Source organism: Marmota marmota, unplaced genomic scaffold (assembly GCF_001458135.2).
Source record: "Marmota marmota marmota unplaced genomic scaffold, marMar, whole genome shotgun sequence".
In the NCBI taxonomy this organism is placed as follows: domain Eukaryota; kingdom Metazoa; phylum Chordata; class Mammalia; order Rodentia; family Sciuridae; genus Marmota; species Marmota marmota.
The window spans coordinates 6460794-6473758 of NW_025999983.1; the positions used below are offsets into that span (position 1 = coordinate 6460794).

At 44.1% G+C, this 12965-nt stretch overlaps 1 protein-coding gene across 7 annotated transcripts in view; it reads left to right on the top strand.

Moving 5' to 3' along the window:
- The window catches only part of Prkn (parkin RBR E3 ubiquitin protein ligase), a 1173661-nt gene that overhangs the window by 930062 nt on the left and 230634 nt on the right, over positions 1 to 12965 (top strand). The gene's annotated exons all lie outside the window — the stretch shown is intronic.

Sequence of the window (12965 nt, forward strand, 5' to 3'; positions counted from 1 at the left end):
TACCTAGCTGATCAGAAGGGAAGGGAGAGAAGCAGGAGCCCAACAGGGGGAAGAAGAGTCTGAGCGAGGACCGACAGCCTCCTCCAAACAGAAACCTGCAGAAACATCTAAAAAATCAATGCCTGGAGTCTTGTATGAAAAAACCCAGAACGACCAAGAAGCAACTGTACCCAAGTGAAGCCCCACGTGCAGTCAATGAAGTGCCAATGCGACGGATTTGAAAGAAGCTCTGTTTCTGTGTCTTTTTGTATCCCCACCCATCAAGCTCATTGTTTTCCTCCTAAGAACAAATGATGATCCAGTTTTCAAGAAAATGCTTTTTGAGGTAGCTTAAGGGATGGCTTTGAAGGGCATCGCAGAGGAGAAGGGCTCTGGTGAGAGAGCACCACCTCGCTCTGCCTCCTCCACCAAAGGCCTTCGGCAGCCCAGGCTGACGGGAAGACGGTCTGTGACATCTGTGGAGGACTGCCTGGCGTAAAGGACACACCAAGACCCCTGCTTTCAAGTAACACATCCAAGACGCCTCCCCCAGGTCAAGGTCGATCATAATACCAGAGAGGAAGGCAGTTCTTTGCTCTTGACTCCAGAGTCAAGAGTTATGAGACTCCAAAGGAAGCTAGATTTGTAATTTTGTGATTACAAAAGAAGCCTGAAAGTTAAACCGCAGTCATATTTAAAAGAAGGTTCCTTTCAGCTGCTACAGTATTCCGTGACTGACTTTTCTTTGGTCCACCCTCTCCCACCGAGGTCAGCAACTTCATAGAGTGACCGATGAGAGTCGGCCTCCCATGGCAGGATCTTGGGCACGGGAAGAGAGCCTGGCCCGTCGTGTAGGACCGCCAGAGAGCAACAAGGACAAAACCCCCAAACCCACAAGTTAGGACGGCATCAGGTCACAGTCCTGGGACCAGAGGTCTGAATGAAGGTGGGGGACGTGCTTCTCCAGGGGCTGGGGGAAGATGCCCCCACGCCTTTCCTAGATTCTGTCACTAAGCCCTTGGCCTTCCTGGACTTGTAGATGTATCGCTCTTACGACTGCCTCTCGTCATGTGGCTGGCTTTCTCTGTGTCCTACTTATAAGGACACCAGCTATATTGGATCAGTGCCCACCCTGATGACCTCATCTTAAGCTGTAAATCTACATCTGCAAAGACCCTATTTACAAGGGAGGCACATCAATCGGTACCTAGGATTAGGGCTCAGTCCTTTCATTCTGCAAAATAGTTTAGCCCACAACCTTCACTGTCCCAAACTGCTAAAGGAAAGCGGTTCTTGGAAGAAGGGTTTACAGAGTTAACAAATTTATTCATGATGTGTCATTTGATAATACATATTATTTAAAAACCCTATATATTATTCTTTGAAAAAAGAAAAACACTCAAAATCCTGTGTATGTTTGGGGGTTTGACTTTAGCCTCTCATTGCTAAAAAGACAAATTAAAATTCTTAGAATTTAAAATGTCTAGATGCAAAATGAGGGTTCAATGTAACTAAGGCCGTATGTTAAGTAGAGAGCTCACACTGATCTCTCTGTTTCTAGTTCATATCTCTTCCTCACAGTAAATGTTGTGATGTACAAAATTATTTTCTATTTTACCATACAATTGTATGTGTTTCCTAATATAGAACTTTATCAGAATGTAATGCTTACCAATATGATTTTGTCTAGTGTGCATCTGTTCCTATGAGCATGTGGCTTATGGGTTTATATTTAAATGTCACATACTTATACGGCAGGAGGCACAGAACATGGATAGAGGACCATAGAACTCACTTTTCTGTTCTTTCAGTGAATCTGATTTGATTGAGCACTACGCTACACCCTGTAGGTATTAGGACAATGACCTTTTCCTCAAGAAACTGTAGTAGTTGATGGAACAGTGGTTCTGTGGTACTTTGATTACTGACTCCTTTAAGATTCGGATGAAAGCCATAGCGCCTTATGCCTTCCTGAAGAACGCACTCAGGATTTTCATGCATTTTAGCTGGGCATCTGACCTACCCCAGCCAAAGAGGAGCCCTGAGATCACACAACACTTTGCTTTGAGAGAGTAACTGTCTCCTCTGCCCTCCTCTCCTCCAGAGAGAGAGACAGACAGACAGGGCCTTCGTCTGGGCAGGCAGGCAAGTCCTCTGAAGGAAGGAGGGAAAGACCCTGGGATGCATGAGCCTGGGCGTGTGAGGAGGTCAGCGCCCTGTGCCCAGGAGCAGGTCGCCGTCTCCAACCCTGAGGTGTGGCTGCCATGCTTCTTCCTTCAACCCCGTGCCAGTGATCTTTCCTCAGTAAGCCCTCGCTGTGTGGAAAGGGGAATTATTAAAACATCCACGGATCGTGGCTTCCAAACAAATGCCTTCAGCCGTGCAGAGGGACGCCATGAGGCTCCATCAGGGAGGGACCCTTGGGAAGGGCCCAGGCAGGGTGTTCTTCAGATGTGCTCCTCGCCTCCTGCTCACGGCGGGCTGCCCAGCTCAGGAGGTCCTGGAGACTGATTCCAAGTTAGCCCCGAGGCAACGGGAGCAGCCTGTGCCAGTGGCCTGGGTGTCCTTCCTCCTACGGCTGCCTTCCATAAGTCACAGCACCGCCTCCACGTTTTGCATGGACAACACCTAAATTGTCATAAAGGAGATCAACCCTGCTGCCGGTGGACTCCGGCCACCAAGGGGTAGGTTTTATGGCCCTTGCATCTTGGCTGGCCTGGGTCTGCTGTCACCCACTGAGCACGGGGGACAGGATACTGTGCCAGGTCTGGTGCTAAAGATGCCCGTGGGCCTAAGGGAGTGGGCCTGGGCTGTCCTGTTAGAAACCCAGATACCCCAGCTGTCCTGTGTGAATTCCTGCCTGGGGAGGAAGCCCAAGCTAACTGCGTGGGCTGAGATCCGAGCCTCGAGCCACAGGGGGTCTGCTGCAGCCTCTTCCTGTCACAGTTGGCCAGTGGGAGGGTCTGCCATGAGCGCCTCTCAAGTGTCACAGCACTTGAATGTGACACATGCTTTGATGTTCCCATAATGTGGGGGTGCAAGAGTTTGTGCTATTATCTGACACAGAATAGAAGCATGGATGTAATTATTTTGTCACCACTTTATAGCTAAAATTACAACATGGAGTCACAATTAGATGGTGAATTCAGAGTTCTCCAGCATTGTTTGTCCTTTGGAATGCCACAGGGGATACCCACCCGGCCACGCTGGGTACCTAGCAACGCGTGACGCGGCTGTCCGCCTTCTCACGGAATGTAGGCAGATCACTTGCATCGAGCCTGTTCACTTGGGTATCACCTGACCCCTGGCTGGCTGTTTGGGACCGTTCCTCTCTGGAATTTGCATCCATTTATTTCTCACGTTTATTCTTTGTCTTTTGACATGTATTTTTTTTAATCTCTTCTTCTCTAACTACAATTTTATTATCTATGATTTTCTCATACATCTATTTATATTCCCAAAATATTTTTAAAATGGTATCAGTTTTTGAGAAAGTTACCTGGTAGATTTGAAATCTCATAAGCTCCATGCAAAAATATCTACACACACTTACTTAGTGAAGGTTACACTGGAAACGACTTAATTGGCGATGCTAAGAAATCAAATAGGTGGCCATGTGATTAGAGGCCCAAGGAGCTACTAACAGATTCTAAAACAGACGATTTGACTGAATTCTAGTAACAATCTGAGGTGAAATATGTCATTGCCCTTCATGGATGTATGAATGTGGGAAAGAAATGAGGTGGGTTTTGGGCGGGAGGGCAGGTCCGGCCGCCATGTCCTCCTCCTCGCCCTGTCCCTCTGTAGTATCCAGTCCAACACAAAGTACGTGGTTTAGCTCAGGACTAGGTGTTTTCATGGCAGCCAGCTCACCTGCAGCGCTGCCGTTGTCTGCCTGACTGGTGCCTTCTCCCAGTGTTCAGTCGGCTTTTACTTTGCTGTGCCTGGAAGACCTGACCAGAACAATTGTAGGGGGGGAGAAGTCTGTCTGGGGTCTCATAGTTTCAGAGTTCTCAGTCCATACGAAGCCAGTTCCGTTCCTGGAGGCTCAAAGTGAGGCAGAACATCATGGTGGAAGAGGGTGGCAGAGGGAGGCAGCTCACGTGCTGATCAGGAAGCAGAGACTCCACTCACCAGATAGGAATATATCCCCCAAAGCCGCACCCCAGTGACCACCTCCTCCAGCCCATCCTACTACCCGCCTCCCATTACCACTCAGTTAACCTCATCGGGGATGAATCCACCGGTTAGGAGAAGGCTCTCCCAACCCAGTCCTTCTCCTCTACACCTCCTTGCATTGCCTCACACTTGAGCTTTGGGGGGACACCTCACAGCCAACCATAGCACCCAGCCTGCATCTCCCTCTGAATCATTCTGTCCCTCTCACTTTTCTTGTCCCTCTCCTGATACCACAGGGCTGGGCAGAACCTGGAAGGAGGAGACAGGCTGAGGACAGAAGACGGGAGAACAAGTCCTTGTTGTTTTTCGTTTCTTGAACAGTTTCAGATTGGTTTGAAGCAGACATGGGATGAAGTCCAGGGGTCAAGCCCTTCACCCCCACTGACCTGAACTCTCAGTGGTGGCCCCGGCTGGGGACTCGCTCCTCTCCAATTTCCCCTCTCAGCTACAGCTGGGTGCTTCACAGACCACCAGCTTCAGGGTGCCCAAAGCCGGGCTCTCACCCCTCCCACCTGCTCTCCTAGTCTTCCTCCTCTCAGTACAAAGAACCATTCGGCCACCTGCTCAGGACATCAGTGTAGACGCCCCTTGACCCGCTCTCCTCCTCCCCCAAAGTGCAGCCCAACAGTGGTCCCGTTACCTCTCCCCCACCCCACCCTAGATCCCGTCTCTTCTCCTGGGACCTCAGCCTGGCCCTCTACCTGGGCTCCCTGCTTCTAGGTCAGCCCCTCCTGCCATTCCCAGGGGTCAGGCTGGGAACCGCACAGCAGGAGCTTGGAAACCAGCCTCCTCCAAACTCGTTGTAGGACACAAGGCAGTTTCATTCTTTGTGCCCCACAACCTCACCTGTGAAACTGGGTAAGAGAAAAATACTTCCCCATACTCCGGTGAGTGTGTGAGGACTCGCACATCGATACCCATAAAGCCCTCACGACAGCCCCTGGACACACTAACACTTGATAAAGGCTGGCCATTGTTCTCAGTGCACACCTGTTTTCCACTCTAAGGGGGCAGAACCCTGAGAACCCTAGAGATTCTGAGACACGTTCCACAGTTTCAGAAGATATTAACACACAGGGAAGCTGGGGGGGTCCTCCCAGCTCTTCTATAAACCAAACCTTATTTCTAAGTAAACTTGTTTGTAAAATGTGCAGGACACCATGCCCCTGCCATAGGTGACATCCTCCAGGGCCTCCCCTTACTCATGGTATTAAGCCTCAACCCTTCATCCTGGCCTGCAGAACCCATCCTGGTCCTGATCGGCGACTGGTCAACCCCAGACTCACCTCCCAGTCTCCCGCAAACCTGCTCCCACCTCAGCCTCCCCTGTGCCCCGTCTGTGGACACTCTGCCTGCCGCCCTGCCCACAAGTCTTCTTGGTGCACTCCTGGCCTCCCTTGACTCCACTCTCGACACCTCCTCCAGCAGGACTTGGCTGACGCTCTGCCTCCTGCTCCCTCCCCAGGACTTGATCTCTCTCCACAGTCTGTCGATGGCTGTCTCCATCACTCTGGGCCTGGTTCCAGGACACTGAAGTCTGTGGGTGTTCCAGGCACTTGGGTAAAATGGTGTCATATTCACATCTAAGCTCTGCGGTCCTCCCATGTACTTTAATCATCTCTAGGTTACCTAAAACGCCTGAGGCAGTGTGAACGCAGTGTGATAGTTATTATTCTACATTGTGCAGGGAGCAATGACAAGAAAAGTCCGTACGTGTCCTGTACAGATGCACCTTTTTTCCTTTTGGGGGAACTGGGCATGTGTTCAGTCTGCAGTTGGTTGAATCTGAGGATGCGGAAGCCCTGGGTCCAGAGCACTGACCAAGTAGATGTGAAATAATGTAAGAATTCATCAACATTAACAAATGGCCTCTTCAGCAAAAAAGACCAATGTATTGTTTCTTTATATGTTGGTTCTCAATCTTTAGGATAGCTATTAGTTCCTTTATCACCGAAATAATCCTTCATGCCATAATCTCAGAACATCACCTCAAGGTACAGAACACCACCTCGAGGTAAAGGCCTTAGTCCTTTAAAAAATATTCCCTATTCAATACCCTGATAGGAAAAAAAGTGGGATTACCTTGTAAAAAGTCAGGCAAAAATGCCATCATTCCTTTGTTTGTTCCCCATTAGAATATTTTACAGTTGGAGAAAAACCATGTGGAATAGGAGGTGCAGAGTTATTGCAGATCCAGGTGACTTAGCCACTTGAGTCGATTCGTAATGCTGTTCAATTAGATTCAGTAGCAATCAAAAAAGAACCACCCTGACCATTAGGAATTTGAAACATTGCTTTGCCCGGCTCTGGCTTGATTAGATACAGTCCAAATTGTCTGTGGGCGTTATAGGAACTCAGATTTTCTCAGCTGAAAAGGAAAAAAAACACCAAACCACACTGAGAACCACAGGCTGGGGAGCCATCCCGCGCCCCGGCAGGGACACCCAGGGACGGCTCAGCAGGCTGCACCTGGCCGTGGTGTCCCCATGTCACCCTCTTCAGGCCCTGTAGGCTGCACAACAAAGCTGACTGCTCTCCAGATGAAATTGGGTTGCCTTCTCCAGGGGAAACGTTGTTTCTTCTATCTTGACGTAATTCCAGGCTTCCGAGAAAAGCTGTCAGACTAGAAGAGAGAATCTCCATGTGGTCTCCAACTGGACCCCAGTTCATCGTCTCCCCCGAGTACATCCATGTCTGTACCCAGACCTTCCCCTCCCCGTGCCGCTGGGAGTGAATGGACAACGTGCTGCTTCTTTGCTTCTAAAAACTCCTGAAGGTGTCCTTGATATAAGGGTGTGGGTGAGTCAGCTTTCCATACCTGTGACCCAAATACTTGACAAGGACAACTTAGAGGAAGAAAACTGAGTTTGGGTTCCAGTTCCAGAGGGTTCCGTCCATGGTGACTTTGTTTGGGCCTGAGGGGAAGTAGGGATTACAGTGGAGGGCACGGTGGAGGGATGCTGCTCAGCTCACGGCAGCTGGGAGCAGAGGCAGAATGAGGAGCCAGGGACAAAGTACCCCCAAGGACCCGCCCCCAGTGACCTACTTCCTCTAGCCATATCCCACCTGCCTACACTTACCACCCAGGAATCCATTCAAATTATGAATCCACCAAACGGATTAATCCAACGATTCGGTTTCCGCTCTCATCATCTAATTCTTCACCTCTTATCATTGATGCAGTAACCATGAGTTTTTCTGGGGATACCTCACATCCACACCGTAACAAAGGGTAATCTGTTATATAACCATAGCATGATTATCACAATCAGGAAACCAGTATTGATGCCAGCCTCTTACCTAATACACAGAGCTTCGTTAGATTTCTTAAGTACGTGCCTAATGGGAGAGACAAACTTCAGCTGACGTGTTGTGTTCCGTTTCCTGAGCCTTTATCCCTTCTCATCAGGATCAGTCCCTGAGTCCTTCTTTTCATCTTGCGACAGTAACAATTTTGTCACTTACAGGACAGTTATTTTGTCCTTCAATTTGGGTTTGCCTGATGATGGCTCAGGCTGAAATCCAAGCTATGCATTTCTGGCAGGAGTGTCATGGCCATGAGCTGTGCCCTATCAGAAAGCACACCATGTCACCTGTCCCATAGCTGGTGAGGGGAACCCTGATCACTGGGTTGGAGTGGGGGTTGCCAGGCTTCTCTCAAGGAAACTGGGATTAGGATATTTATTTACTTAGACATAAAAATGAGCCTGAATGAAATCACAATTCCTCTTCAGAAATTAATCCTCCTTAATCACATTGCAGTTTAAAGGAAATTCAGCAGAAAACATGCACAGGTAGAGAACGTTGGCTTCTCGGTCTCAAAATGAGAAAAGAGATGTCTGCAGGCAGTCGGGTGGGAAAGCAAGCCTTTCACAAAGACACGGGTTGGATGGCTCTGGGTGTGCTTATGACCTGTTTCCCTCTTTCCTACCTGTCAAGCCCTTTGAAAACCAAGGTCATGCACTGTCTACCTGAAGAGGAGGATCGGATGTTACCAAGCATTTTGAAAGGGAAAAAAATCCATATTTCCTTTCAAACTTCTATTGAATGTAGATAATTCTTACATCCTGGGAGAGGTTCATTTCATCTGTTTAGTGGGACCTTGGCCTTATCTGACATGAACTCTGCTTTTCTACTAAGTCCTAGAGTAGGGTGAGCTGGGATCTCTGGGAGAACCGAGTTAGGATCCAGGCTTCTGAGGTGTAGAGGTCCTGCATGTGCGTGATGATCTCCGGGGCAGGCTGGCCTCTGTGTCCATCCTCCTCCCCCCACCCCTTGGTAGCGTGTAGTCCAGTACAAAATAGTTGGCAGAGCTCAATAGCAGGCTCTTTCATGGCATGTGTTTTCATGACTATCCTGATGCTGAAGTCGCAGCTGTAGTTTCTAGGAGGTATCCTACTTCTCGTCTAACTCACTCTAGTTATCCCATAAGGAATCAAGAAATAAGTGCAGCAAGTGACCTTCTGTCACAAATATATTTAAAATTTTGAATTGGTCAGAAGGCCAGATAAACTATAGGATGCCCAATTACATTTGAATTCCAGGAAAACAAAAATATCTGGGACATATACTAAAAAGTTACTGTTTATCTGAAACTCAAGTATATCTGAAACTCAATCTTAGGTGTCCTGTGTTGTTTGCTAAAGCTAACAATTCCAGACTTATATCAAAATACGTCCTGTGCTTCTCTACTATCTGGTTTGTTTTTACTTTGTGGATTTTGATGTGCTTCTCTTTACTCTGATCACCAGGAAACTCTGAACCCCATTGGTGGTCCCCCAGAGCAATGTCCTGGGTTTGATCATGTGCAGTCAGTTCATGGTCCTGCCCCACCTCCCCACCTCTCTCAGTTCCTCTCCCCCACAGACCCCCACCACTCCTCCCTTCATCAAAACAGCGGGAATAATATGGAGAAACCACCTTGCTTGTTGGGACATTCCTAAATTGTCTCATATCATTTATTGAGACATAGGGTGTGTTAAAAATAGCTGAATATATAACTATAATTTATACCTATAGAATAAATAAATTTAATCCTAACAATTATGTCTATTGATATGTTCTTATCAATATTCAGAGAATGTTCCTATATCAATCACATGAACTAAAATTATTTTTTGACAACTTAAATATATAATATGACATAACTTTCTACTTACAGTAGGGCACTTGATGATTTTCATATCTTCATCAATTACCATGCTCATGAAAATGTTGTACATGTTTACAGTTATTTTCCATTTTTTATTTGCACTTTTTAATTATATATGGCAGTAGAATGTATTTTGAAATATTATACATACATGGAGAAAAACTTCCTATTCTTACGGTTGTACGTGGTATGCAGTTACACTGGTCATGTATTCATATATGAACATAGGAAAATTATGCACTATTCATTTACTGTCTTCCCTATTACCACACCCTCTCCCTTCCCTCATTTTCCTTTGTCTAATCCAATGAACTTCCATTCTTCTCTCATCCATCCCCCATTTATTGTGAGTTAGTATCTGCATATCAGAGACAACATTCGGCCTTTGGATATAAGGGATTGGTTTATTTCACTTAACATGATATTCTCTAGTTCAACCCATTTACTAGCAAATGGCATAATTTCATTCTTCATTATGGCTAAGTAATATTCCATTATATGTATAATATTCCATTACACACACATCACATCATATCACATCACATCACATCACATTTTCTTTATCCCCTCTTCTGTTCAAGGGTACCTAGGTTAGTCCCATAGCTTAGCTATTACGAATTAAGCTGCTGTAAACATTGTTGTGGCCCTGTCACTGTAGTATGCTGCCTTGAAGTCCTTTGGGCACATGCACAGGAGTGAGATAACTTAGTCAAATAGTGGTTCCATTTCAAGTTTTCTGAGGAGTCCCCATACTGCTTTACAGAGTGGTGAACCAATTTGCAGTCCCACCAGCAATGTATGAGTGAACCTTTTCCCCACATCTTTATCAAAATTTATTGTTGGGGCTGGGGATGTGGCTCAAGTGGTAGTGCGCTCGCCTAGCATGCGTGCAGCCCGGGTTCGATCCTCAGCACCTCATACAAACAAAGATGTTGTGTCTGCTGAAAACTAAAAAAAAATAAATATTAAAAAAATTCTCTCTCTCTCTCTCTCTCTGTCTCTCTCTCTCTCTTTAAAAAAATTATTGTTACTTGTATTTCTGGTAATTGCCATTCTGTCTGGAGTGAGATGAAATCTCACTGTAGTTTTAATTTGCACATTTTTTGTATCTTTGTTGATGATTTATATTTCTTCTGTGATGTATCTGTTCAGTTCCTTAGCCAATTTATGGATTGGGTTATTTGGTTTTGGGGTGTTAAGATTTTATGTTGTTTATATATCCTAGAGATTAATGATCTGAGGTGCAAGTGGCAAAGATTTTCCCCCATTCTGTAGGCCCTCTGTTCACATTCTTGATTGTTTGCTTTGCTGTAAAGATGGTTTTTAGTTTGATACCATCCCATTTATTGATTCCTGATTTTACTTCTTCTGCTCCAGGAGTCTTGATGAGGTATTTGGTTACTAAACCAACATGATAGAGATTTAGGCCTACTTTTTCTTCTTATTAGGTCTCTGGTCTAATACCTAGGTCCTTTTTCCACTTTACATTGAGTTTTATTCAGGATGAGAGATAGGCATTTAATGTCTTTTTTCTACATATAGATTTCAACATTTGTTGAAGAGGCTCTCTTTTCTCCAGTGGATGTTTATGGTGCCTTTTTCTAGGATGAGATAACTTTATTTATGTGGGTTTGTCTCAGTGTCTTCTATTCTGGACCATTGGCCTTCATGTCTTTTTTGGTGCCAATACCATGCTGTTTTTGTTATTATAGTTCTGTAGAATAATTTAAGGTCTGGTATTGTGATGCCTCCTGTTTCACTTTTCTTGCTGAGGATTGCTTTAACTATTCTGGGCTTCTTATATTTCCAAATGAATTTCATGACTGCCTTTTCTATTTCTGTGAAGAATGTCATTGGGATTTTAATAGGAATTGCACTAAATCTGGGTAGCACTTTTGGTAGTATGGCCATTTTAACAATATTAATTCTACTATCCAAGAACATGGGAGATCTTTATATCTTCTAAGGTTCTCTTCAATTTCTTTCCTTAATGTTCTGTAGTTTTTATTGCAGAGATCTTTTACCTCTTTTGTCAGAGTAATTCTCAAAAAAATTTTGAGGCTATTGTAAATGGAAATGTTTCCTAATTTCTCTTTCTGTGATTCATCACCTCATCTATAGATTCTTCACTGATGTTTAGGAACTTAACTGATTTATGGGTGTCAATTACTTTGCAGAATTAATTTATGAGTTCTAGAAGTTTTCCTGTGGAGTTTTTTAAGTGTTCTAAATATAGAATCACATCATCTGCAAAAAGTGATAGTCTTAGTTCTTCTTTCTCCTATTCTAGTCCCTTTAATTTCTTTCTTCTAATTGCTGTGGCTCGAGTTTTAAGGACTATGTTGAATAGAAGTGTTAAAGGAGGTCATCCCTGTCTTGTTCCAGTTTTTAGAGGGAATGCTTTCAATTTTTCTCCATTTAGAATGATGTTGGCCTTGGGTTTAACATATATAGCTTTTGCAATATTGAGGTACGTTTCCACTAGTCTTCCTAGTTTTTTGAACATGAACAGATGCTGTATTTTATCAAATGCTTTTTCCGCATCTATTCAGATAATTGTGTGGTTCTTGTCTTTATGTCTATTGATGTGTTGAATTACATTTATTGATTTCTGTATGTTGAACCAACCTTGCATCACTGAAATGAACCACACTTGATCATGGTGCACTATCTTTTTAATATGCTTTACGTATGATTTGCCAGTATTTTATTAAGAATTTTTGCATCTATGTTCATGAGGGATACTGGTCTGAAGTTTTCTTTCCTTGATGTGGTTTTCTCTGGTTTTGGTATCAGGATAACAGTAGCTTCATAGTATGAGTTTGAAAGGGTTCCCTCCTTTTCTATTTCTTGGAATAATTTGAGGAGGATTGGTGTTAATTCTTCTTGGAATACTATCTGGTAAAACTTGGCTGATACTCCAACAGTCCCGGGCTTTATTTGTTGGTAGACTTTGGATGGGGTGTTTAAATCTGTTGCCTGAAAATGATCTGTTAATTTTTTTATTTCCTCCTGATTCAATGTGGGTAAGTCATAAGTCTCTAGAAATTTTTTGATTTCTTCAAGATTTTCTGTATCACTAGAGTATAAATTTTCAAAATAGTTTCTGATTATTGTCTGTATTTCAGTAATGTCTATAGTGATACTTCCTTTTTATCACAAATTTGAGTAATTTGAGTTTTCTTTCTCTTTCTGTTTTTGGCCAACGGCTTATTATTTTTGTTTGTTTATTTCAAAGAATCAATTTTTTGTTTCAATTTCAATGACTCCAGCTCTGATTTTAATTATTATTTCCTGTCATGCTGATTTTGATGTTGGTTTGTTCTTCTTTTTCTAGGGCTTTAAGATATAACATTAGATTATTTATTTGGTGACTTTCTATTCTTTTAACAAATGAACTCAATGCAATGAACTTGCCTCTTAGCACTGCCTTCATAGTGTCTCAGAGACTTTGATATGTTGTATCATTATTCTCATTTGCATCTAAGTACATTTTTTATTCCTGATTTTTTTCTGCTATTCATTCATCATTCTATAGTGTTATGTTTAGTCTCCAAGTGTTAGAGTAGCTTCTATTTTATTTTATTATTTATCATTTATTTTGTGTGTGTTTATGGTGCTGGGGATTGAACCCAGGGCTTTGTGCATGCAAGAT